At 44.1% G+C, this 27430-nt stretch overlaps 1 pseudogene; it reads left to right on the top strand.

Moving 5' to 3' along the window:
* The first annotated feature begins 1422 nt into the window (after positions 1 to 1422).
* The window catches only part of LOC144603459 (large ribosomal subunit protein eL43 pseudogene), an 82145-nt pseudogene continuing 56137 nt past the window's right edge, over positions 1423 to 27430 (top strand).

A 27430-nucleotide genomic window follows, 5' to 3' on the forward strand; every position in this document is an offset into this window, starting at 1 on the left:
CAGTTTCAGTACCATTGAGGGAATGAGTTTCATGTGCATACCTTCATAAAGCATTCTGCAGATAAACTGTTACACACATCAAACCCCAGCAAAAGCAGTAGTCATTTTTTTTTAGATTTAGAGAAACAGCGCGGAAACAGGCCCTTCGGCCCACCGGGTCCGTGCCGCCCAGCGATCCCCGCACACTAACACTACCCTACACACACTAGGGACAATTTTTTACATTTTCCCAGCCAATTAACCTACATACCTGTACGTCTTTGGGGTGTGGGAGGAAACCAAAGATCTCGGAGAAAACCCATTCAGGTCACGGGAAGAACTTACAAACTCCATACAGACGGCGCCCGTCGTCAGGATCGAACCTGAGTCTCCGGCGCTGCATTCGCTGTAAGGCAGCAACTCTACCGCTGCGCCACCGTGCCGCCTTTCACAAAGTACAAACTCATCTCCTCTATGACATGACTTTAACTGTGGTGATCCTGGACTCAGTGCTTTTGGAGGTCAATGTGGATGCTGGAGTCAGCAGTGCTGCTGTGTTCCAGTTTCAAGGTAGCAGGTTTGATCCTGACCTCGGATAATGGCCGCAGAGGTTGCATGTTCTCTCTGCAGCCGTGTGACTTTCCACCTCATGCATCCTGCTTCGCCAGCACTACGTTGGAGTTCATGACAGCAAACGATTGGAGCGCTCAGGGAATTCCCCAAAACAAAAGATTTCACCTGGAGAACAATCCGAAATTTGCTGCAATACTACACAGGAACTGAGCCCGTTCACGCGCTCACCAACAAAAATACATTAAAATGTAATCTTGGAGTCCAGTACAGTAGGCTTGCTTCCCATTTGCAACTCTCCATCATGCACTCTTTGAAAGAAGACCAGTGGAACGACGTCAGCCCCAGGTGGGCCTTTACCCACATTCACGGTTACAAATATCAGGTTGGCCTTTCTGTTGAAAGCAAGTCCCCAGCTGTGTCCTCGAATCCCTGTGATCACATAAACTAGAGTCTTTACATAAACTAGAGATCTTCTCCCAATTTTCCCACCTGCCCACCTGATTATGGTCCTTGAACCTTTTCTCTGTAACTGTAATGCTGTAATACTATATTCTGCACTCTGGTAATTTTCTCTTTGCACTACCATGCTTGAGTGTATGCATATATAAAATGATTTGATTTGCTTGGATAGCATGCAAACAAAGCTTTTCACTGTATCTTAGTATACATGACAACAATAAACCAATACCAATTATTGTATGTCTCTACTGCTGTGTACATTATCCTCTGCAAAATACCTCTTCACAATAGCATAAGAGCAGTATGTTTGAAAGAGCATCTCACATGATGATGAACAGTCTTGGCTCTGAAGCATCACGACATATTGCAGTTTCACAGGATTTCAACCGATGAATCTCCATGGAAGCGGACATGCATTACACCTCAAAGTGAGTCTATTGCAAGTATAATTCAGTGGGATGCTCATTTATGTCTCAAATAAGAAGTCTCATTTTATTAGCAATTCCAACTCATTCCAGGAAATGATAAAATACAATGCCTACCTTTAATAAAGTGGCTTTCATTGAGTGCCAATTGACATACAGAATCATAAACAGAAGCTGGGTCTGAAGAAGGGTCTCGACCCAAACGTCACCTATTCCTTCTCTCCAGAGATGCTGCCTGTCCCGCTGAGTTACTCCAGCATTTTATGTCTATCTTCGTGTAAACCAGCATCTGCAGTTCCTTCCTACACACCATGTATACATATCCAAACAAGGCTCGAACCTACACGCACCAATTAATCCCACATATCTTTTCTTTTAGTTCTATCCATCGTACTATCCCACTACCTAGACCTTAGCAATGGGATCTTCCTAGCTTGCAGTGATGGAGGTTGTAGGTGCATTGAGCAACTCTGTGGTTGACACTCATCTCTGGTTATACATCACATTTTTCTACAAAAGAGACTGTTCTAAACTCCTGAAGAAGTCTATTACAAAAGGACCCATGCTAAACTAGCACCTGTCAAGTGGTGCAGATTATATGTTGCAGAATCCAAAAGATTGGACTGCACCACTGTGATTTCAGATGATCAACAAGTGATTTGGCGGATGTACATCAGATTTAATTAAGTGTGCATTTTGTAGCTCACTTTAGAACTTCAGAAGGAAAATAACTGCAGATGCTGGTACAAATCAAAGGTATCACAAAATGCTGGAGTAACTTCAGCGGGTCAGGCAGCATCTCAGGAGAGACGGAATGGGTGACGTTTCGGGTCGAGACCCTTCTTCAGACCCGAAACGTCACCCATTCCTTCTCTCCTGAGATGCTGCCTGGTCCGCTGAGCTACTCCAGCATTTTGTGATACCTCAGAACTTCAGAACTTCAGGCAGTTTGTCCACAGAATAAGCATTAAATGTTACAATTTGCCACCAAAATGGGTTAACACTGAAGAGGACGGTCTTCGCCTATCTATTGTCACCCAGTTGTCTTTGTTTTATTTAATAGGAATTTATAACTTTTAACTCCTTACCTTAGTGAGTATAGTATTGCCCTCAATAGTCACAGCTGTTGTATATTTAGGAGTAGAAATATATATTTACAATGTGCACACATGAACAAAAATTGCCCTTGTAGTCTACAAGTGATGCAATGCTATAAATGTAATTTATTCTTCATGCATTTATACAAGATACAGATGACAGTGAAGAAATTGGAGTCCAATGAATCATTCAAGAAAACAATCCCTCCCAGCTCAGTAAAATTAACGTTAAGTGCACTTTATTACATTTCAGCCTCTCTCTCATTAGCCATTTCCCATGTTCAGTGATAAAAATAATTTCCATAAGCATACTCCTTTTAGATTTAAAATGTGTTCCTGTTACACCTGAAGGCAATGAACAGCCATCAAACATTAACCAATAAATAGTTAATTTCAATATATAGCATGCTAGAAATGTCACAGGATGTCTAACTGCTCCTGTTTCAATGAAAAGTGAGAAATTAATACATCATTACATTTGTTTTAGCTGATCAGATTCTACAGTTGAATTATACTTGGAAGTAATGGATACATTTAAAGGTGAAGTATGCATACATTTAAAGAATTAGTTCACCTGGTTTAAAATACTCTTCAAAAATAATCTTATCCGATTCTGAATAGAACAGTTTTGTTCATTCGTGTTTATATTTATGGAGGGGATTTCCATTCCATCAGGTTTGGGCCCTTAATTGGAACTAATGATGAGAAAATGTTACCATGGTAACATAGGTTACGGTTAAATGTTTGGTCCAAAGCTAAGTCATATCGAAGTAAAGAAACAAAAATTGCAAGCTATTACATCATTTCCTTTTTATACTTTTCTCTTTAACCATAATGGCGAAGATGTATTTATTCTCTATGTGTCTGCCAATGCTTTGGGCATTCATGATTTAATTAAAACTTTAAATATGAAGACACATTTTCTGACACAATTCCAGACAGATGATAATTGGTGCTATCTGCTCACGGTTCATCTCCAGGCTTCCATTTTGACAAGGGATAAAACTGGGTAACTTCCATTTCATCTCTCCCTCTTTCCACTTTCACCTATTCTATCACATTAACTTCATCTTCAAATCAATTTTATTTGAGAAAAATAGACAGTCTCATCCCTGGTGTATAGGTTTTACATCAAAATTCCCACTAGTGTAAGATGCACATACATCATGTTCACAGTCAACAAAGGGAATAACCCCGGGCAATACATCTGGTGCTTAAACTTGGTGCATACTGCTTACACCATGGAGCTGAAGACTGAATATTGATTGTACTTGTAGCAGTATGTGCGTAACTGAAAATTCTGATGCAAATGAAATACATATGTGCTTGATCATGCTGACACAGCAGTGAGAAATTATTTCACATTGCTTTTGATAGCACCAGAATATAGGGATTGAAACTGTGTACAGATTCAGATCCAATTTATATTAATCCAAGAATGGTGCAGGAACTACCAAAATATGTTTATAGAAACCATGCCAAGTTGCTGCATTTAAAGTCAATTATGAGTAAATGTCCAAATTTCTACAAAAGATTAATTACCTGTTTCCTTTGATCAACACTTTTTCTCAGTAAAAATGGCTGCGACATTAAAGACAGCATTAGCTGCACGGATGTATATTTTAGAATGTTATACGTACACATTAATTTACTAATTTTTCTAGTCGTCTGTGCTTTTCAGATATGATGAAGTGAAAAATGGTATAATGTAATTAGGATCAAATAAATTAAGTTTTAAATCAATATCAGAAGTGTTTGGTATCCTTAAAGGTTTACAGGTGCAAATATTAAATGGCAAAATGTAAACAGACATATTTGTCACGTTAAGCAGGTGCCAATTGCAATTGATATCTAACTAAAATGTTTTCATATTAATAAAATTATTCAGTCACAGCTTATAACTGTCCAAATGGAAACCATTCTGTCTATTGTATTCTTACTAGCTCTTTCAATGGACAATCTAATTCATCCTTCTCCTATCATTTTTCCCTACTCATGCAACTGTTTTTCCTTCAATTATGTGTCCAATTTATCTTAAAGCCTATAATTGAACAAGTTGTAGTAAATTTCAAATCGTCATGTTACGCAGAGAAATTTAGTTTGTATTGCCTAGTATTTTTACCATTTAATTTCAATCTCTACTTATTGCAATTGATTCCTCAGCCATTGATAGCAGTCTGTCCTTATTCATTTGATCAAAACCCTTTTATTAAATATCCGTTTAATTATCCCTGCTGTATGAAGGAAAGCCTGATCTTCACAGTTCCAGCTTTGTAATTGCAATCCCTAATATTCAGAACCAATCTTTATCTCCACTAGAATTTTTCAAAATGCCTGGACATGCGTTCTAAAGTAGGGTGCAATTCTAATCCAATTGGACAACCCATGTGGGCTTTCAACAACTGGTCTTCATCTGGCTAGATAACAAGGATCATTATCAAAAATATATTGGCAAAAATTGACACAGTCACATAAAACAAAGATAGCTTATGTGGAGTGTCCTGAAGGAGAAAAAACAGATAGGTAGGGTTAGCAAGGGAATTCCAGAGCTTTGGGTCTTGCCAGTTGGAAGCACAGTCATTGTTGATCAAAGATAATAGTGGACCACTCGACCCTAAAAACCGTAGTATGTCATGGCGCCATTTTAGTCGGCAGAAACTTGCAGAAACATTTAAAAAGAAAAATAATTAAAATCTGTGAATTGATAGATGAGATATATTCTGCGTTTTTATGGTATCATCACACGTACTGTTCCCCGAAAACATTGATTACACTGTGAGAGGCATAACGGACGGCGGGTTTTGCTTACTAAAATGGCGGACGTTATGCTCCATTGCGTACTACACTTCAGTATAGTCGATTTCAATGGTGTGGTTCATCTTGCTCTTTTAGTATCTTTGCTGTTGATGGAGCAAAAAATAATAGAGAGGATCAGTGAGTCTGAGCTGGGGAACAGCAGTGTTCGTTGTGGTTCGTTGAGGCCAGTTCATTGGCTATATTTAAGAGGGAGTTAGATGTGGCCCTTGTGGCTAAAGGGATCAGGGGATATGGAGAGAAGGCAGGTACGGGATACTGAGTTGGATGATCAGCCATGATCATATTGAATGGCGGTGCAGGCTCGAAGGGCCGAATGGCCTACTCCTGCACCTATTTTCTATGTTTCTATGTTTCTATGTTAAGGGGATTAGGATACCAAGGAGAAATCCAAAAATAACAATGACAATTCTAAAATTGAGGTTTTACTTATCAGGAACCATTATAATCGGTAAGCACAGGCCAGATCAACCAGTGGGATGAGGTGCAAACAAAGGTGTGGTTGACTTCTAGTTGAAGGAAGACAGAATGAGGAAGGGTATCCAGGGATGTATTCGCAAAGACAAGTCTACAGGTAAAAGCATGGAATTCAGATCACATCAAGATAGATAAGAAGGTAGCATAGAAACGTAGAAAAACAGCATAAGGAATAGGACTTTTAGTAGACGGCAAGAATGATCCCACTCAGCGAATGTAGTGTGGACAACAGAGTTATAGGCTGCATCAATCGGAGAGTCATAGGAAAGATACACTATTTTCCCAAAGTCATAAACAAATGAAGTCTGCTTCCTTCCCAAGACTTTATCTCAAAAAGTTATGTTCCATGAGGGAATTATCTATAATTTTGATGAAACTGATGTATTGAAAGATAGACAGAAAGTTATTTCTAAACATTTATTTTGTTATTATTTAAAAGAAGAAACTGTTTAACAACGTAATTTGGTCCATGAAAGCACTTGTCATGGGGTCATGAACCTATGCTTTGCACAGAGAATGGCAATTAATGCATCTTCAGAAACTTGGTAAATGTCAAATAGAAAGAGCCTAATAGAATTAGTGGGCAAATGGACAATCATTGGTTATAAATTCAAATAGAGTAGAAATCAGAAGGTAACAGGTTAATTCAAACTGTTCAATCTAAGAAGAAGTGTGATGGTATGGCCGCAGGAAGTTACAGTAATGTGACTAAAAAAAACGGAATTAGAGATAAATGCTCCACCCTCAGTTTCTGTTTGCAGCATATTCTTGCTAAGTATCGTCTCTGACAGAACAAATATATAGCTAAATGACAGAGAGGCGGCACGGTGGCGCAGGGGTAGAGTTTCTGCCTTACAGCGTCAAAGACTCGGATTCAATCCCGACTACGGTGCTTGTCTGTACGGAGTTTGTATGTTCTCCCCGTGACCCTGTGGGTTTTCTCCGAGATCTTCGGTCTCCTCCCACACTCTAAAGACGTACAGGTTTGCAGGTAAATTGGCTTGGTATAATTGTAAATTATCCCTAGTGTGTATAGGATAGTGTTAGTGTGCGGGGATCGCTGGTTGACGTGGACTCGGTGGGTCGAAGGGCCTGTTTGCGCGCTGTATCTCTAAACTAAACTAAACTAAAGATGTGGTAAATTTGTACACAGCTAGTGAAGCATTTGGCAGAATATTGCATTTGAAGATGTATTTCTTGGCCTAAACCAATCTTGTGAGGTCATTAGTCTGAAGAAGGGTCTCGACATCAGTCTGAATAAGGGTCTTGACCCAAAACGTCACCCATTCCTTCTCTCCCGAGATGCTGCCTGACCTGCTGAGTTACTCCAGCATTTTGTGAATAAATACCTTCGATTTGTGCCAACATCTGCAGTTATTTTCTTACACAATTGTTGTAGTGTTGCTTTGAGATTCTCTTGCATCAACCTTCAAAACTATCAGCTCCCGAAACATGTTCAGCATGTGTCCAGAGAATCTTCTGGTCCCTGATGAGTAGAGAACATCGCTCTTCCCAAGATCTTCTGTGCAACTTCAATCCCCCTGGTTGCATATGTTATCTCCCATTTTCAGCCATTTCTCAGAAATTACAAGGGCAGTTTCAGCTGTCAAGGGACACCTCGCCACAATGAACCTCATGTTCATGAAATGAAGATTAGCAAGCAACAGAGGATGCCTGTATGCACAGCTAGCCAGTTTTGATTATGGGCTTTCGTTAATGAGTGCAACCCAATTAAATGTCCATCAGTTTCCTCATGTCCATTTGTAGAGTCCATTCAATTTAGTCTCTTTAATGTTTAGAGGTATATTAAATTTCTCACCTGCAATTTATCCTCAAGGCATGTTTCCCCAAATTGAGTATATATCAGATGACTGCATGGACATGTGAATTTGATTAACCTCTATATTCAATTTAGTCACTTACGTGTACTGTACTCCCTCCTTAAATACTTTAGAATCTCTTGTCATCACTTAATCATGACATTCTGATTTATCTCACCTCTTATCCCATCCAACCTAATGTCTTGGCTACTAACTGATTTCTTCATTCGGAGAAAACAAAAAGCTGAACATGTTTTCTTTTACTTCTCCCCATCACGATATTTAACTTATTGCACAGTCGTAACAGAAATAATGCTCTTTGCAAGTTATAACTCGTGCAAAACTTCACTTGGAAAGTTAATTTGATTTGGAGAAAACTAAAAAATGTCTTTAAAAAGTTCAATTAAAATTATGCATCACTTACACAGAAATGCATTTTAAAATATTCCTTGGAAAGCAACATGAAGCAAAATTTTGCAAAATGCACCCTCGGGGATTTTAAATGTTCATTTTTCTATTCATTGTAGGGATGAACTGCAGATGACTTCAACAAACTGAAAATATTTATGGAACTATTTCAAAATCAAATCTCTTAGGAATGAACCTATTGAACATTGAGCATTTTCAATTAATGAAAATGATTAAAAGATCTGATTCTAGTTCACCTTCTACATTTATCTACAAAACCTGAAAATAATTAACTCCCAACATACTGTATTTAAAGTCGTATTTAACTCATTATCCACTGAAGTAATAGATGTGTTGAGGTAATAGCTGGCAGCTGGCATGATTCTGGGATCACATAGTACAGATGGAGGCTATTTGTCCCATTCTCACTGTGCCATCTCCTTAGAAGCTCTGTTCTTCTCAAAACTCACAAAATTAAAATGTTCAAGAATTCATCTGATGCACTTTTGATAATTATAAATGTAATTGTTTATGCTGCAATGGTTAGATATCGCTCTCAGGGCTAACGGAATCAACGGATACGGGGGAAAAAGCAGGAACAGGGTACTGATTCTGGATGATCAGCCATGATCATATTGAATGGCGGTGTCGGCTCAAAGGGCTGAATGGCCTACTCCTGCACTTACTTTCTACGTTTCTATGTTTCTATGTTTAATGGTATAATACATATAAACTCCCTCCAGCTAAAGTATGTCCCCTGGATTTGTTTCCCATTTACTATCCATTTGATTTCCATCATCCCTCCTCCACCACGCTCTCAAACTGCTCAGTCAAAATCCTTCATAATTGTGAACATTATTTAAAAATGGCCCTCAACACTATCTGCAAAAAGGAGGCCAATCCCAGCTTTTGCAGTAGAACTGCAAAACCTGCCACTTCCAGAGATCAACAAATCTGAATTTAGAAACATGCGACACAGTGGCATAGGGTGGCATGGTGGCACAGAGGTAGGTCTACGGCTTACAACGCCAGAGACCCGGGTTCGAACCTAACAATGGGTGCTTGTCTGCACCGAGTTTGTACGTTTTCCCCATGACCTGCGTGGGTTTTCACCGAGATCTTCGGTTTCCTTCCACACTCTAAAAGACAAACAGGTTCGTACCTTAATTGGCTCGGTATCAATGTAAATTGTCCCTAACGTGCGTAGGATAGTGTTAGTGTGCGGGGATCACTGGTTCGTGCGTACTCGGCCAAAAAGCCTGTTTCCGCGCTGTATCTCTAAACTAAATATTGTTTATATTGTACATTTGCTTTTTGGCCTCGGTATGGGATTGGGGAAAAAAATGTCCTTTAAAATATGAGGGTAACTCATTTAATATCAGCAAGAAGGGATGTGGAGTAATGATGCCATTTCATTTATGTAGCAAAGTTCCAAGTCACAAGCATTGTCTGGAAGGGAAACTTCCTCACTGAATGTACATTAGTAAAACCCCGATTGGCTATCAATGGAAGGTGTTCATGAATCAGAAATAACACTGCCTCAGAGCAGCAAGGGTAATACACAAAGCACGAAAATGAAGGAAGTTTGCTCTTTGACTCCTAATCTAGAGACATTATTACAATTAACTAGTTGGTACTAAATATTGTTGTTAACCAAGTACTAATCCAATTTAAATGAATTTAAAAGCAAAAGAACATTTCTAGTTTATGAGTAATCTGAGTCCATGGTTTGTACATTTGACTGCGTAATAATATAAAACAGGCGACAAAGTATTGAAGCGATTTAAAATCTAATCCTCGTTTCCATTGAAGTCAATGGGAAGTCAGTGGAGCCGAGAACTTGAGGTGGCTTTAGTCTCAAGGAAATAATTGTCCTTGAGGCACATTGCTCTGTGTCGTTCCCTTGTCGGCCTATACAGCTTCTCTCACATGAAGCAGTGAAATGTGCCAGGCCTATTTATGAAGTTCTCAGTAGAGCAAAGATCACTGAGGCCTGAGGGAATCAAACTCTTCGCCAGTCTCTGGGAAATGGCAGCATCTGTAGCCCCATCCCCATTGCTTTTCCCAACAGTCTGCAAGCAATTTTCAGCACCTTTTGCAATTTTTTTGTAACAGACCACTCCACTGACTGCCATTGATTACAAACAATTATGCGTTCTTTCCCTCACCACCACCACCACCATCATAAAGAAGAAATGTTTAAGGACATCGCCATTTAAAAAAAAGTGTTGTTGGGGCAAATACAAAATCCATTGCAGAAAGCAAGCAGAACTTTCCAAATTCATTGATTGAAGTATATTGGAACAAGTTCCATTTTATAATTTCCCTAACAGAGAGTTGAAAGCAATATGACATTTAAGGGCAGCACAGTGGCACGGTGTTAGAGTTGCTGTCTTACAGCGTCAGAGACTCAGGTTCAATCCTGACCTCGGGTGCTCTCTGTACGGAGTTTGTACGTAATCCCTGTGACCGCGTGGGTTTTCTCCGGCTAACACAGATTCTTCCGATATTCCAAAGACATGCAGGTTTGTAGGATAATTTGCACATTACATCTCTAAGCTAAATTGAAATATAAAGTTCTAAGTATAGACTTCATGAATAGTCAATAATGGTTTGCTATTATTATCTCGATTGAATTTGGGTCTGTAGTGCTCCTGTTTGATGCCTTAATGTACTATATAATATGAAAGGGGCAGAAGATAAGAGTATGGTTTCCAGGATAACCCATAGAGCACACAGTGAAATGGTGATAGCTGCTATTCTCTAGCCCATCACTAGCCTCACTGACTCCTCCTGACATTTAGCTGCTTCAGTAACCTGTGTCTGTCTCCAAGCCACTGTGTAGCTCATGTGCCACAAGGATAAATACGAGGCTCAATTCATTCAAGCAGATGCCATCATAAGCTACAAGCTGAAATCAAGGCAAACAAAGGCAAACAAATCAAGGCGAACAGGCAAACAAAGTTCTACCTTAGCACATCCCCTCCTTCCCTGGCTTGCTTTGTCCCATCCACCTCAATGGCAGAAGTCAGATTTCCAGAGAATAAGCTCTCAGAAAGCAGCCAGCCAGCAGGCCTACCGGGAGGAGGTGGCTGATCTGGCACTCTGGTGTCAGGACAATAGCCTCCTCTTGAATGTCACTAAAACAAAGGAGCTGATTGTGGACTTCAGAAGGGCTAAACATCCAAGGACGTACACGCCACTGGAGATAAATGGGTCTATTGTGGATAGGGTGAGCAGTTTCAAATACTTGGGAGTCCGCATCGCAGAGGATCTGACGTGGGCAACGCACATTGCCGCACTGGTGGGTAAGGCTAAGCAGCGCCTTTACCACCTTAGACAACTGAGGAAATTCAGAGTGTCGCTGAGGATCCTTCATTGCTTCTACTCTGGGGCTGTAGAGAGCATCCTGTCCGGCAACATTACAGTCTGGTTTGGGAACAGCTCTGCCCAGGACAGGATGGCCCTGCAGAGAGTAGTGCGTTCGGCAGAACGCACCATGGGAACTACACTCGTCCCCCTGCAGGACCTATACATCAGGAGGTGCAGATCCAGAGCAAGCAAGATCATGAGGGACCCCTGCCACCCCAGTAACGGACTGTTCCAGATGCTACGGTCAGGCAAACGCCTCCGCTGTCACGCTGTGAAAACGGAGAGGATGAGACGGAGCTTCTTCCCACAGGCCATCAGGACTGTCAACTTTGATAACCCCAGAGACTAAATTTTTGTCAACACTTTTTGTGCTATGTTTAGTAACTTATTAACTTTATTTATATGCTGTAACTGTAATTATTTTTGTGCACAACCCGCAGGCATTGCCACTTTCATTTCACTGCACATCGAGTATGTGTATGTGACAAATAAATTTGACTTGACTTGACTTGACTTGACTTGGAATCCCTGGATGCCTTCTGAAATCATGCACCAATCGACTTGACACTGTCTAAACTGAAGGTAGACACAAAATGCTGGAGTAACTCAGCGGACCAGGCAGCATCTCTGGAGAGAAGGAATAGGTGACATTTTGGGTTGAGACCCTTCTTCGGACTGCTGCTAGGAAACCTCCATCATTTCGGTTCCTACGAAAATTAGAATCCTCTACAGAGGATGCCATCTCTCTTGCGCAGCATTCAATTTTGGGTCATCTTGACAACAAGACAATCTATGTCAGGATGCAATTTATCGACTACAGCTCAGCTTTCAATACCATAACAACAAAGAAGATCATCCTTAAACCTCTGATCCTTAGCCTCGGGCCTCCAATTTACAACTGGCTTCTGGACCTCATAACTACCGGCCTCAGTCAATTAGAATTGGTCAGAACATTTCCTCCATCCCACCCCGCAACACTCTCCAAGGTTGAGGGTTCAATCCCTTGTCTAACCCCCCCCCCCCCCCCTCCCTACACCCTTGCCTGTGTGGCCAAGTACAGTGCACAACACAATCTTTAAGTTTGCTGATGCCATCGGCCACTGACATTGGATGGATCACCAATAAAGTTGAGACAAAGCACAGGAAAGAGACCGAGAATCTTGCATCCTGGTATCATGGAATTCTCTGCCTCAGAAGGCAGTGGAGGCCATTTCTCTGGATGCTTTCAAGAGAGAGTTAGATAGAGCCCTTAATGATAACGGAGTCAGGGGGTATGGGGAGAGGGCAGGGACGGGGTACTGATTGTGGATGATCAGCCAAGATCACATTGAATGGCGGTGCTGGCTCGAAGGGCCGAATGGCCTACTCCTGCACCCATTGTCTATTGTCTATTGTTACGACAAGTGAGTGCTTAATGAGAGCTAGACAAAAGAATCGGTAGCAATTCTAAGGAAGCAAGGGGGTGAATACAACCCTGTCCTCATCGATGGAGCTGGTGTTGAGATGATTGAAAGCTTCATGTTCGTAGGCATTCATATCACCACCTTCACAGTGGTGTGGTGATCAAGAAAGTGCATCAGCGTATTTACTTTCTTAAGCGACTGAAAAGATTTAGCACATCCACAAGCATTCGCTCGAACTTCTTCATATGCTCTGTAGGAAGCATTCTGCCAGGATGCATCTCAGTTTGGCGTAGAAATTGCTCTGCACTTGGTCACCTGACCCTACAGAGAGTGGTGAACACAACACTCTGATTCATTGCAGGCGCATCACTTACTTCCATTCGGTCCACCTTCATGGTCTTCAAAGACAGACCCCCAACATCTGGTTTGCCAGATTTCTCAATGAGAGGACATTATGTCTCAACATTCATATGAGGATTGTGTAGGAAGGAACTGCAGATGCTGGTTTGAACTGAAAATAGACATTAAAATGCTGGAGTAAGTCAGCGGGACAGGCAGCATCTCTGGAGAGAAGGATTGGGTGACATTTCCGGTCGAGACCCTTCTTCAGTTCTCGACCCGAAACGTCACCCATTCCTTCTCCCTAGAGATGCTGCCTGTCCCGCTGAGCTACTCCAGCTTTTTGTGTCTATCTTCATAGAGGAATGGTCTTTTCATTCCACATTTAGATCCTTCGTTGGTATGTAATGCACCCATCAACAGTCAACTCTTTTGATTCGCTAACAACCTCCTCTCTTTCATGCCTCTCTGAATGAGCACTGGAATAAATGAATCAACTTGGAGTTGCCAACAAGGTCCCATCACTTTCAAACTCAGTTGACCTGCCAGTTCACTTTGATCTTGAAGCGCCCAAATGGCTTTTTTTGTCACACTCATACAATACAATACAATACAATACAATATATCTTTATTGTCATTGTACAGGGGTACAACGAGATTGGGAATGCGCCTCCCATATGATGCAATAAATTAATTAGCTAGTCAGTATTAATTTAAACAACCCAATGAAACTAATTGGAACAGTTTTAAAGCAGAATAAAGTGCAAGTAGATCTATGCCGGATCACTGTGCGATGTGACCATCCGGCTCAGCAGGACCGGTTCAGAGCAGCTATGGCCCTGGGGATGAAGCTGTTCCTGAGTCTGGAGGTGCGGGCGTAGAAGGCCTTGTATCGTCTGCCCAATGGTAGAAGTTCGAAAAGACTGTTGCAGGGGTGTGAAGAGTCTTTGTGGATGCTGGTGGCTTTTCTGAGGCATCGTGTGTTGTAGATGCCCTCCAAGGCTGGTAGCTGTGTTCCGATGGTCCTCTGAGCTCTATGGACTACCCGCTGAAGAGCTTTCCTCTCTGCCTCCGTGCAGCTGAGATAAAATGATCTGAAAAAAAAACAGGAGTTATATTTTCTTCAAGGCATAATATGCTAAGAATTTAAGAGGCTATTGGAAACCATGCCAGCATTACTGACTTTATCCATCTTATAACTAATCTATGAACAAATAGTTTCCACCATCTTTTGCTTTCCATCATGCCTTTGGGAGATCTTCCTTCCACAGATTTGAGCATTGTAGTCCCCAGCCCCACGCTGCCCACCTCTAACTATTGTTCAAGTTCCACGCACAGGACTGCCCATGCAGTTCTATTGTTTCAGCCTGCTCTCACCTCATTGGGTTTAATTCTTCCTTTCTTGCTTCCAACCTTCCCATATCCAGGTTCAGTGCCTTCCCACTTACATCAATAACACTTTGGATTTCCTCTGCCACTTCAACAGCTTCTGATTTCCTGGTCGCAGTTGATTTACCCTTCACCCTTCCCTCAGCACTTCCATTACTTTCTTCAAGTAGAGGCTCAACCAGTTCCTCTCCACTGACAAAAATATTCTAATATGTGAGGCTAAATCTATCCTCACATTGAACAAGTAATTCAACTCCATTCACTTTTTCCAGGTAAAAAGATGAGCCCCAATCTACACCTGTCTTTCAGCGGTATATCCATAACAGTCTTAATTTCAGTTTCCTTCCTCCGCATTAGCTCTGCGTCCTATACCAATGCAGAACATGAAGACGTCATAATTGTTGCTGTCAATTTCCACCCTGCTCTCATTTTCACATGGTCCATTGCCCCTTTTCCTTGTTTTTCTGGATTTCTCTATCTCAGGGGATAGGTTAGACATAACCATCCATTACAAGCCCACAGACTCTCACAGCTTCCTGATTACAATTCCTCCCACACTTCCTCCTGCAAGCACAAGTCTATTCTCCCAAGTCCTCAGTCTCTGGAGCATTTGCTCTGATGATGAGACATTCTGCAACATTTGGCACATGGATTTGCAGGGAGTGGAGGGATATGGATCATGTGCAGGCAGATGAGATTAGTTTATTTTGGCATCATGTTCGGCACAGATATTGATGGTTGAAAGATCAGTTCCTATGCTGTACTTTTCTCACTTATATGATCCATTTGGTGACTTGCTTTCTGTCTTATCAGATCTGGCCATTTCTGCCAGTCATCCAATCAGATTTTAACTTGGTTTGGTTTGGTTTAGTTTTAGTTTAGTTTACCACATGGCAACAGGCCCTTCGGCCCACTGAGTCGACCAGCAATGACTCATACACTAGTTCTATCCTACACACTATGGACAGCGCCGGAGGTCAGAATCGAACCCATGTCTCTGGTGCTGCAAGGCAGTAACTGTACGACTGCACCACTGTGTCACCCAGTTCTTCTCCTGCTATTGGTATAGTTTGCACTGCTGGGCATGTCCTGTAGCCCTGTGATTAGCAATATGTAACACAGGCAAAGAAAAATAATTCAATCCCAACTTTCCAACCACATTAATTTATTTAAGGTATTTATTCACAAAATGCTGGAGTAACTCAGCAGGTCAGGCAGCATCTCGGGAGAGAAGGAATGGGCGAAGAAGGGTCTCGACCCGAAACGTTGCCCATTCCTTCTCTCCCGAGATGCTGCCTGACCTGCTGAGTTACTCCAGCATTTTGTGAATAAGTACCTTCAATTTGTACCAGCATCTGCAGTTATTTTCTTATACATTAACCTATTTGATCTCCCTCTATCAGAAAGAATGCTTTTATTCCATCCATCCTCCTCCCTTACTGAAAGCTAAATTGTGTTCTGCATTTCATAGTTCTGTTGAAGATTATCTGACCTGAAACATAACCTCTTTCTCCATCTGCAGATGCTTCCTAACCTGATGGATGTTTCCAGTGTTTACAGTTCTTAATATTTTTCTTCTGAGGTTTTCATCAAACATACTATTGAAGTACTTAATTTTCCTGCAATTAGTTAGAAATGAGTCGGATGAATATATGTTTCGACGCATTGTCACTTTGATAAAAAAGAACATTGTTGAAGACAAAAAGCAACCCTTGCAGAAAGCAAGCAAGAAAGAAAGAAATCAACATGCATTGGTTAAAATGTTTTTGAGACATTACCCATGTATTTGAGACATTGTCCAACCTATCGCGGAGGTTGTCCAATTGCAGAGAAAGAATACTGTTGTCCTGCGAGTTCCACTGTTCTTATTTCCTGCCCTCTTCCACAGCCAGCAATGGACCATTGTGGGCTCTACCTTTCCTGGGTCATCGGTGCCAGATTTGATTTGTCCTGTACCTTTTCATACCTCTAGTTTCTCTCCCTCAGTCTGAAGAGGGATCTCGACCAGAAACGTCACCTACTCCTTTTCTCCAGAGATACTACCTGTCCCTCCCCCTCCCCCCACCCCCCGAGTTGCTGCAGCATTTTGCATCTATAACAGGTAAACGGGTGAATAAAGCCATGGATGTTGAAGGATGCAGAATTAGCAATGTTGTCTTGATTTATACTGCCAGCCTGTCGTTGAGCCAATGCGTGGAGTTATGGAGTAGCACTCAGAAATTCTGCTGTACTTGTCAAAGCAGAATGAACCATTTTTATTGGACTTTCTGTCCTCGATGCCAAAGTGTTTTTCTCTTTTGGACCCCAATATTACCCATGAGAAAATCTGGCACACTTGTCCCATCCGATCACATCCCCACAAAACTATTGCTCATCAAGATGTTCGAACTGTCAACTACCAGAAAACAGACCTTCGTGTGGTAGGAACACCATTAGAAGTGACATAACCATTGCAAACCCACCCCCTATGTTTTACTAAGGCCCTTGAAGAAAACGTTAATGAACTAGTGTAGCCTTGGGTCGTATTCCCCTTGCCTCACAAAACCAACAAGAGGAGAATTCGGCTCCCATTCAAAACATTTATCATATTGCTATATATGGCTTAACTCCGCATTTATTTTCTTCACCTTGGCTCTAAGTGAGGAAGGGCAATCATCTCCATGTAAAGTAGTGGAACCTTGTTATTTTCACAGGTAAAATTAATAAACCATCTGACATATGGCTATTCACTTCCCTGCCCCTTTCCTAGCATAATATATGGTATCGCAATCAAAGATGTGCCAGGGGAGTTATCCCTGTATCCAGGCCAACATTTATTCCTTAACCAATGCCACAGTAACAGATTTTCTGCTTGCTTATAAATTGTTGTTTGTAGTAACTTGCTGTGAGCAATTTAACTGCTATGTTTACCTAATACACAATGATCAGGCTTCAAAAGTACTTTATTAGTTATGAACCACTTTGTGAGGCTATGGGCATGTAACCCCACATAAAAGTGTTTTTGTTCTTTTTTGTTTAATTGACTTATCCATGTCAGAAAAAAAGATGAATTAAAATCAGCAGTCAAAAAATCTTCCAACATGTGCGCCATTTCAATTGTAAATCAAAATGACAACTTTTCAGTGTTGTACCTGCACTTTAAATTGTACGGTTCCAGGTGTTCCATTTGCACATTCAGAAGTATTCAGTATGCACAGTAATAGTGTAAATCATCACGCAATGCTGTTTTGATACCTGCCCTGTCAAACTGGGCTGCATTCATTTCTACACTTAACAATGTGAGCTGCACGCAGGAAACAAGGTCTGAAGTGCATTTAGGAACCCACCAAGTCCCCATCCCCACCCCCCCCCCCCCATCCCAACCTGTCACCACTCCGTCCCACTCCCAACATGTTGAGGTGAAGATGATGGTGGCCACAGACCCTGGTTTCCTGTTATAGACAGCAATGGCTGAGAGATGTCACATTTCACAGGTTGCAGCATTCATGACTTCTAATGAGAAAGAGGTGAAACTATTTCTGCCAGAGAAGTAAGCAGTTGCCGATGTAGGCACGCTGATTCGTCCAGAAAAATATGCTTCCTAAAAGTCCAGGTGAATAATAATCCTGCCTAACATAACGTACAAAATCTGAGCCATTTTGAAGTAGAGAGGGCTATCATGCAATGACCATGCAAATAATTTGTGACCATCAACATATCTTAATGCCCTGTACTCACAAAACCCACATTGTCCTTTCATTCCGAAAAGGACTTCCATATCTAATATTTTAAATGGGATTCATGAGATTGTTCCCTGGATGGCAGGAATTCAGAGAGTTGGGAATCTTTGGAATTCACTGCCTCAGAAGGCAGTGGAGGCCAATTCTATGAATGCCTTCAAGAGAGAGCTAGATAGAGCTCTTAAGGATAGCGGAGTCAGGGGGTATGGGTAGAAGGCAGGAACGGGGTACTGATTGAGAATTATCAGCCATGATCACATTGAATGGTGGTGCTGGCTCGAAGGGCCGAATGGCCTACTCCTGCACCTATTGTCTATTGTCTATTGAATGGACCCAAAGGGCTGGATTTCTATCTATGTCATTATATGATCAATTCCATGCTGCCCCACATCAACAGAAGGCAGCTGGGGCAGAATGAGGAAGAATATGCTGATATGCTTTGAGAGATTTAGAAAAGAGATGAACCTCAATGGATAGTTCCCAGTACCATACTCTCGACATCTAAAAGAATTAAAAGAATTAAAATCATTGCAAATGTGCAATATAGACAGATAATCTGGAAATATTCAGGACGTTATGCCACTAAGTTTCTCTTCACACAGCAGTTGTCCCACCTCCTGAGTATCACCAATATATTCTATTTTTACACGTTCATGTGGCTCAGAGCTATTTAAGAAGGATTGATAAAAGGAAGTATCAACCAGATCCACATGCTAAATGCTTCACGTCTGCAGTGTTCAATTCAAATGAACCCAAGTGGTACAAGAAACCTCTATGGCCATCGCACAGCCAGAAAGCATGGGTGAAGTATATGCACTGATCAGCATTAATGGTGCCAGAGTGGAAATGGTTGTAGATCTTCAAGTTCCTTGGCGTAAATATCACCAACAATTTGTTGTGGACCAACCAAAGAGTAGCGACAGCTCAGAAGGCAGACCAATGCCTCCGTTACCTCAGGAGACTGAGGAAATTCAGCATTGAATCACTCTTGCAAATTTCTACAGATGCACCATGGAGAGCATATTGTCAGGTTGCACCACAGCTTGGTTTGAGCAGCTCTGTCCAAGACTGCAAGAAATTGCAGAGAGTTGTAGATGTGGTCCAGTCGATCACGCAGAACAAACTCCCCACCATTGATTTCATCTACACAAGGCTGCCTCAGAAAAGCATATTATAATCAAAGACTCGTCCCCAGCCCGGCCATTCCTTCTTCTCCCCATTCCCATCAGGCAGAAGATGCAGAAGCTTGAAGTTCCTATGCAGACTTTGGAACAACCTTTTCCCTTGTGATCAGGCTTCTGAATGGATCTTCCATAACCAAGAATTCATCTCTCCCCCATTGCGAACATTAAACTTTGTCTATGGAACTGGTGCACCACACTGTTGAGAACTATATTCTGCACTCTGTATCTTCCCTTTGCTTAGCTATTGTACTTGAGATTGGCTTGATTGTATTTACGTGCAGTATTATCTGATTTGATTGGACAGCATGCAAATCAAAGTTTTTCACGGTACCTTGGTACACTTGACAATAATAAAGCAAGACCTAAACTTAGCTTTTATAGAGAGAAAAATCCCCAAATCAGACAATCATTGACCTTCAAGCTAATCCTTAGTACCTGCATTCCATGTTCTTTCATCTGTCCTTCTACACTTATAGGAGAGAAGGATTGGGAGAGTTAGAGGAGAGGGAGACTAGGGAACTTCAAGTAACTACAAGTAATCCTTGCTTTCTCTCCCTCTTCTTCCTCTCCCCATCCTCGTCCTCCAAATAGTTTCACTGTCCTCCTGATTAATTTTACTGATTGAATGCCTTGCTGTCACCTTCCCCTCAGCTAACAATGAACCATTCTACACTTCCTTAAGCATTGTCTGCTTTGAACTGTTGTTTTCACACTCTACCCTTCCATATCTCTACTCTCCCCCCTCCCCTGACTCTCAGTCTGAAGAAGGGTCTCGACCCAAAATGTCACCCATTCCTTCTCTCCAGAGATGCTGCCTGCCCGCTGAATTACTCCAGCATTTTTTGTCTATGTAGCTTCGGTGTAAACCAGCATCTGCAGTCCCTTCCTACACACTACCAGATTTACAATTGCTTCCTCAAAAGTTGGTGCTCAGCTAATAGTGTTGATTTACAGCGGAGGAGCTTGCTGGTGGCTATGAAGGATGACCTCAGCAACTCTTGACCAAAATGGCCCAGCTTATGTAGATACCACCTCACCAACAGCATCAGCAATCTGGGCTGACTGCCTAATGTGCCATAGCAAGCACATTGTAGAATGGTAGCAAATGGGAGCATGAATGTGATTGTTAAGTCAGAGGGTGACATATTGTACATTGTGGGTAATCTGTTGAAAGGACTTTGTGAAATCTTCAAAGCTCCTTTGAACACTGGAAAATAGAAGCCAAAGGAAACACTTTGATCTTGCATAGCAGCAGTCTAAGCATCCTCTTTATGTAGTCTGCCTGCATGCCAACAGATTTTGAGGTCTTTGCCAGCACACACTGATGCGTACTTCCCCAATATACAGCTGGAGTCATGTCCTCATGGGAAGGTTTCAACTGATCGGTCAGGGGGATGAGCACTGGATGGTGATACTTGCATAGAAGGATTACCAGCTAATGCTACCCAAACAAGAAACAGGCTGCACAAGACTAAAGGGCCTGTCCCACTTAGGCGATTTTAAGGCGACTAGGCTGTCGCCGACAGTTCGCCAGGTGTCGCGGGCATGATCGTGAGGAGTCTTCCAAAAATCGTAGTGGATCTCAGCGCGTCGTTGAGAAATCATCCGGTTTGAAATTTCTCGGCGACAGCTGGCTTGTCGCCAGGTATCGTTGCTTATTGCGGACGCTGTCGCATGCTGTCCCCAGGTTTGTTAGGTTCTCTTAGATGCAGTTAAAAGCACATAATATTAAAATTAGTAAAGTCATTTCTAAATACCATAAAATGCTTGTGTTTAACCAATTTATTTACCGTCAGGACATTTGACAGGTAGATTGGAGGCGACAGTTTGACGGTCAGGTAAGCGTGGGAATTTTCGCGATGTTTATGGCCATCAGCCATTACATTTAAAGTGGGCTCCCAACCCAGATATGCAACCCAAAAACCAGATATGCATCTCCCGTACATTTTCAAAGAATGCCCACACACATTTCACAAAAATCCACTTAACCACTTTTTACATTAAAAAAAAAATACTGCTATTATTAAACTGGAAGTAAATCCAGTTTATGCCTTGTTACAGTGAAGCTTGGTTTTTAAGTAACCCATACAAGATGTTATATTTCAAAACTCTCAATTACTTACCGACTTGTCAGTGATTTCAGCGAAAAGTAAGACGCCGGGAAGCATTGACAGCGTGGGAAATACGCGATGTTTCCGAAGACGGTGTCACCTTGACCTGACTCGGCATTGTCGTGGTCATTGTCGTGGTCATTGTCATGGTCATTGTCGTGGTCATTGTCATCGGGAAAAGAAAATTTCAGCGATCTGCTATAACTTTGACAGTCACCGGCAGTCGCCAAAAAAATCGCCTAAGTGGGACAGGCCCTTAAGAGAGGGCAAGGAGTTTTACCAAAGCTTTATACAGCAAATACGTAAACACAAGTAACATATTAAACAATGTTGTTGAGCTGTAGGTGTAATTGACCACGCGGGATTATGATGTTGTGGCAATAACAAAGACCTGCTTAAATCAATGGGAGGAAAGATCCCAAGATACAAACTGCACATGACAGATGGGGCAAGGAAGAAAGGAAGAGAGAAGAGAGTGGCAGCATTTATTCAAGAGAAGATTGCAGTGCTGGACAGAGAAGGGATATCCTAGGACAATCAAAAACAGAAACAAAGTGTTTAACTGTACTATAGAGATGGGATTACTCTACTGGGTGGTAACTAGTGGAAAAGATATTGAGAAGCAAACCTGCAGTGAAATTGCAGAAATGCATTAAGGCCACACTGTTATGAGAATAGAGGACTTCAACTCCAATTGTAACCTAGGAAAGCAACAATGTAAGTGCACAACTTTCTGTAGAATGTACGGGAGTTTCTGAATAGTGTACAGGAGTTTGATTAGCATGATTCTGACATGGATATATATATATATATATTCCTTTATTTGTCTCACACCGGGGAAATTTACAGTGTTACGGCAGCAAAATGGATAGCAAGAGATAATTCATTATAAATAAAAGTAAAGACAAGGATAAATGGACTTGGTTCCATGAAATGAACTAGGCCAAATATCACTGGGAGAATTCCTCGGAAATCACAATAATAGATTTAGAATAGCCATGGGAAAAGATATCTCTCACTCCAAGGTACAATAGTCAAATGCATGAAGGCAAATTTCAATGGGATGAAAACTGATGTGGCCCAGGTAATTGAAATAAAACCTTGAGGCCAAAACTGCAAATGTACAAAGGTATGGCGAGTCTGGAAACTTGTTCTTTGTGGAAGAAGTTTATTGCGACAGCAATATTCGATTACAAAGTTTTCTTAACAAGATTACAGACAACCATTAAAACTAACTGTTCTCTTCGAAGATGTCTCCCAACTGACTCTTTTCGGGCGCCAAAAGCGCACATGACAACGCTGTCCAATCAGCAGTGTCGCTCTCTGGACCAATCCCTACGGTCGCACCCACACGTGACCTTGCTGGCCAATCTGAGGGTTCGACGACTAGGACCATTCTCTATTGTCGCTACATGACCCCCCCCCAGAACCCGAGGTACGGAACCTAGCAGGGAGCCGGATTTCGCAACCAGAACGAGTAAGGAGAGGGGCAGCCTGAACCACAGGAGCAGGGGATTCCGGACCTGGTGGGACTGCCGGAGCGGGGGGTCCTGGATTGAGCGGAACTGCCGGAGGCCAGCCTCGCCGAGGTGGTTGGCCGACCAGGACCGGGCGGTCCGGATCCAAGTGCGCAGGTTTAAGCCTGGACACCGAGACGAGCTCACTCCTGCCGCCCACGTCTAAGGTGAAGGTGACCGTCCCCTTACGCAAAACCCGGAACGGCCCTTCATAGACCCTCTGCAACGGGGAACGATGGGCATCCTTACGCAAAAATACAAACTCACAGTCCTTCAGGGCAGGGGGTTCATGTACCATGGGACACCCATGATGTGAAGTCGGAACCGGGGTCAGGGAACCCACGCGTGCCCGGAGCGATGCTAAGACTGACGGGACTGGAGGCAGCTGGCCGGAGGGGGCCGGAAGCAAATCCCCGGGTACTCGAAGTGGCGAGCCATATACTAGCTCCGCGGACGAAGCACCGAGATCCTGCTTAGGAACAGTCCGGATGCCCAGAAGGACCCAGGGAAGTTGGTCTACCCAGTCCGGGCCTTCTAGCCTCGCACTGAGGGCCGCCTTGAGTTGACGGTGGAACCTCTCCACATGCCCATTAGCCTGGGGGTGGTACGCTGTGGTGTGTTGTAACCGGGAACCGTACAGCTCTGCTAGCATGGCCCAGAGGGTTGAAGTGAACTGTGGCCCCCTGTCGGTGGTAATAACAGCCAGAACCCCAAAACGTGCTACCCAATGGAGGGCCAAAGTCCTGGCACAAGAGGCAGCCGAGGTATCTGACAATGGGAAAGCCTCTGGCCACCGGGTGAACCGATCTACCACCGTGAGGAGATGGGTGTAGCCCCGGGAGGAAGGCAAGGGTCCGACTAAATCCACGTGAATGTGGAAAAAACGGACCGCTGGGACCTCAAACTCCTGTACCGGGGGCTGTACATGGCGTTGGACTTTAGCGGTCTGGCAGGGAACGCAGGAACAGGCCCAAACAGCTACCTGTTTACGCAGGCCATGCCACACAAACCGAGCGGCTACTAAGGCAGAGGTGGAGCGGATGGACGGGTGCGCCAGCCCGTGAATGGCATCGAAAACCCGGCGCTGATGGGAGGGCGGCACTACCGGCCTGGGACGGGGAAGGGAAACATCACACCAGACTTTTGTGCCTTCCGGCCCGCAGGCCACCTGAGCCAACTTCAACCCTGAAGTGGCGGACTGGTATGCCGAGGCGGTGTCCGCCAGGAGCTGTGCCTCCGCAAGCTCCTGGGGATCCACCTCGCAGTCCACCGCTGAAATGGGGGCAACGGCCGGCCGAGACAGGGCGTCAGCAACGGCATTATGCTTACCAGCGACATGACGGACATCGGTGGTAAATTCGGAGATGGCAGTCAGGTGCCGCTGCTGGCGGGCCGACCATGGGTCGGACAATTTGGAAAAAGCAAAAGTTAATGGTTTATGGTCCGTAAAGGCCACAAATGGGCGGCCCTCAAGGAAATACCTGAAATGACGAACAGCTAAATAGAGGGCCAGAAGCTCTCGGTCAAATGCGCTATACTTCAGCTCAGCCGAACTCAGTTGCCGGCTGAAAAATGGCAAGGGCTGCCAAAGGCCACCGACCTGCTGCTCCAAAACCCACCCACCGCCACCTCAGACGCATCAACCGTCAGGGCCGTGGGGGCGGAGGCGCTCGGGTGGACCAACATGGTGGCGTCTGCCAAAGCCGCCTTAGCTGCTGCAAAAGCCGACTCCGCGGCCGGGGACCATATCAACTCTACCGGTTTACCCGCAAGGCACTGGAAGAGCGGGCGCATGACCTGCGCAGCTGCCGGGACGAACCTATGGTAGAAGTTAACCATGCCTACGAACTCCTGCAGACCTTTCACTGTGGTGGGCCGGGGAAATGCTCGGATAGCCTCCACCTTCTCGGGCAAAGGGGTGGCGCCGGCAGGGGTGATTCTGTGCCCTAAGAAATCGAGAGAAGGGTGGCCGAATTGACACTTGGAGGGTTGGATGATGAGCCCGTGGTCTTGGAGCCGCTGGAATACAGTCCGCAAGTAGGCCCGGTGTTCCTGCACTGAGGGGCTGGTGACCAGGATATCATCTAAATAAATAAACACAAAAGGTAAACCCCGACCCACACGGTCCATCAGTCGCTGGAAAGCCTGTGCCGCGTTCTTTAAACCGAAAGGCATGCGCAACCATTCGAACAAACTGAACGGAGTGATCGTGGCAGTTTTTGGTATGTCCTTCGGCCGCACAGGAATCTGGTGGTATCCCTGCACTTGGTCTCCTCGATCTTGGAGAACACCACGGCACCTTCCAGCCCAGACGAGAAGTCCTGCAGGTGCGGTATGGGGTAGCGATCAGCCGTGGTGACAGCGTTGAGACGCCGATAATCGCCACATGGTCTCCACCCCCCAGATGCTTTGGAGACCATATGCAACGGCGAGGCCCACGGGCTGTCAGAATGACGGACAATTCCCATTTCCTCCATCTTCCTAAATTCCTCCCGCGCCACCACCAGCTTGTCGGGCGGTAACCTCCGGGCCCAAGCAAAAACGGGGGGGCCCTCGGTGCGGATGTGGTGGACCACGCCGTGGTTGGCCGAAAGGGCGTCGAAACGCTGGATGAGCAGCTCTGGAAACTCCGCCAGGACCTCAGCATACGAGTCGGGGGCCGCGACGACGGCCTGGACAGTTGGGCTGGGCGGGGTGGCGGTTGTCGGAGCGACGGGCTCATCGCTGGCGGAGGGTCAGAGGTCGTTACCGCGGACGTCGGGGACCAGTGAAAAGGCCCAGAGAAAATCTGCGCCTAGGATCGCTTGGCTGACGTCTGCTATAATGAATGGCCATTCTTACGTGCGGAGGCCTAAAACCAGGGACATCTTCCGCGTACCAAATGTGCGGATGGGGCTGCCGTTAACCGCGATGAGGGTAGGACCTGTCTTACCCGATCTGATCTCGAGGTCGGTCGGCGGCACTATACTGACGATGGCTCCCGTGTCCACCAAAAATTCTGTGTCCGTGAATCGGTCTCGGACGTAGAGGCGTCGGTTCTGGCCAATCGCAACTGCCCCTATGTACGATCGGCCGAGGCATTTCCCGAGAAGGTACAAGGTGAGCGGCAGTTGCAGGATTCTCCACCCCATCGTAGATGGTAATAGCACCAGCCGCGCTTGTGCGGATCCTTTTGGAGGGCTTTTGGAGAAATGGCGGGAGACGCGGCGCCATCTTGATGTCGCTGTGGCGTGGTCACTGATGCCGAGACCTTGTTGATCGAACCGCTTCCTTTCGATTTGGACGCCATGAGCGCATCAGCTTTTTCTGCATATGCCACGGGGTCCTTAAAAGAACAATCCGTGAGCATAAGTTTGACATCTTCGGGAAGCTTCTCTCGGAATGCCTGCTCGAACATGAGGCACTCCGTATGTTCACCTGCTAGCATTAACATCTCAGCCATGAGAACGGACGGCAGCCGATCTCCGAGATCCGGTAGGTGCATAAGTTTCTTAGCTCGGTCATGCCTATTGAACCCGAAGGTTCGTAGTAACAGTGCCTTCATGGCCTCGTACTTGTCTTCCGCGGGAGGGTTGATGATGAACCGCATCACGGGTGTGGCCGTCTCCGGCGATAGAGCGCTGATGAGGTAATAGTATTTCGTCGCATCTGCCGAGATGTTTCTTAAGTGAAACTGGGCTTCGGTGTGGACAAACCAAGATTGTGGTTGATGTGTCCAAAACGACTGAAGGTGAACGCTGACCGCGCTTAGCTCCGGTGTGCCAGGCGCAGCAGTCAACAACGGGGCGTCGTGTTCATTCATGGTCGGTGATCGGCCAGATCACGTCGGGGTCACCAATATGGCGAGTCTGGAAACTTGTTCTTTGTGGAAGAAGTTTATTGCGACAGCAATATTCGATTACAAAGTTTTCTTAACAAGATTACAGACAACCATTAAAACTAACTGTTCTCTTCGAAGACGTCTCCCAACTGACTCTTTTCGGGCGCCAAAAGCGCACATGACAACGCTGTCCAATCAGCGGTGTCGCTCTCTGGACCAATCCCTACGGTCGCACCCACACGTGACCTTGCTGGCCAATCTGAGGGTTCGACGACTAGGACCACTCTCTATGGTCGCTACAAAGGGTGGCTTTTAAGGTAGAAATTTTTTAACTCCAATGAAGATACATTTCCATAAGATCAAAGTGTAGGCAGAGTGCAACAGATGACCAAACATTCACCTGAAAGATATCAGGAGAAAACCATATGGCAGATTCCAGGTTATTAACACAACAAAGTATCAGGTTAATGACAGTAAGTTTATGGACATAGTTTAAAAGCAAGGGCCTGAGAAAAGTCTGGCAA

The sequence above is a fragment of the Rhinoraja longicauda genome, chromosome 20 (assembly GCF_053455715.1).
Source record: "Rhinoraja longicauda isolate Sanriku21f chromosome 20, sRhiLon1.1, whole genome shotgun sequence".
Lineage (NCBI taxonomy): Eukaryota > Metazoa > Chordata > Chondrichthyes > Rajiformes > Arhynchobatidae > Rhinoraja > Rhinoraja longicauda.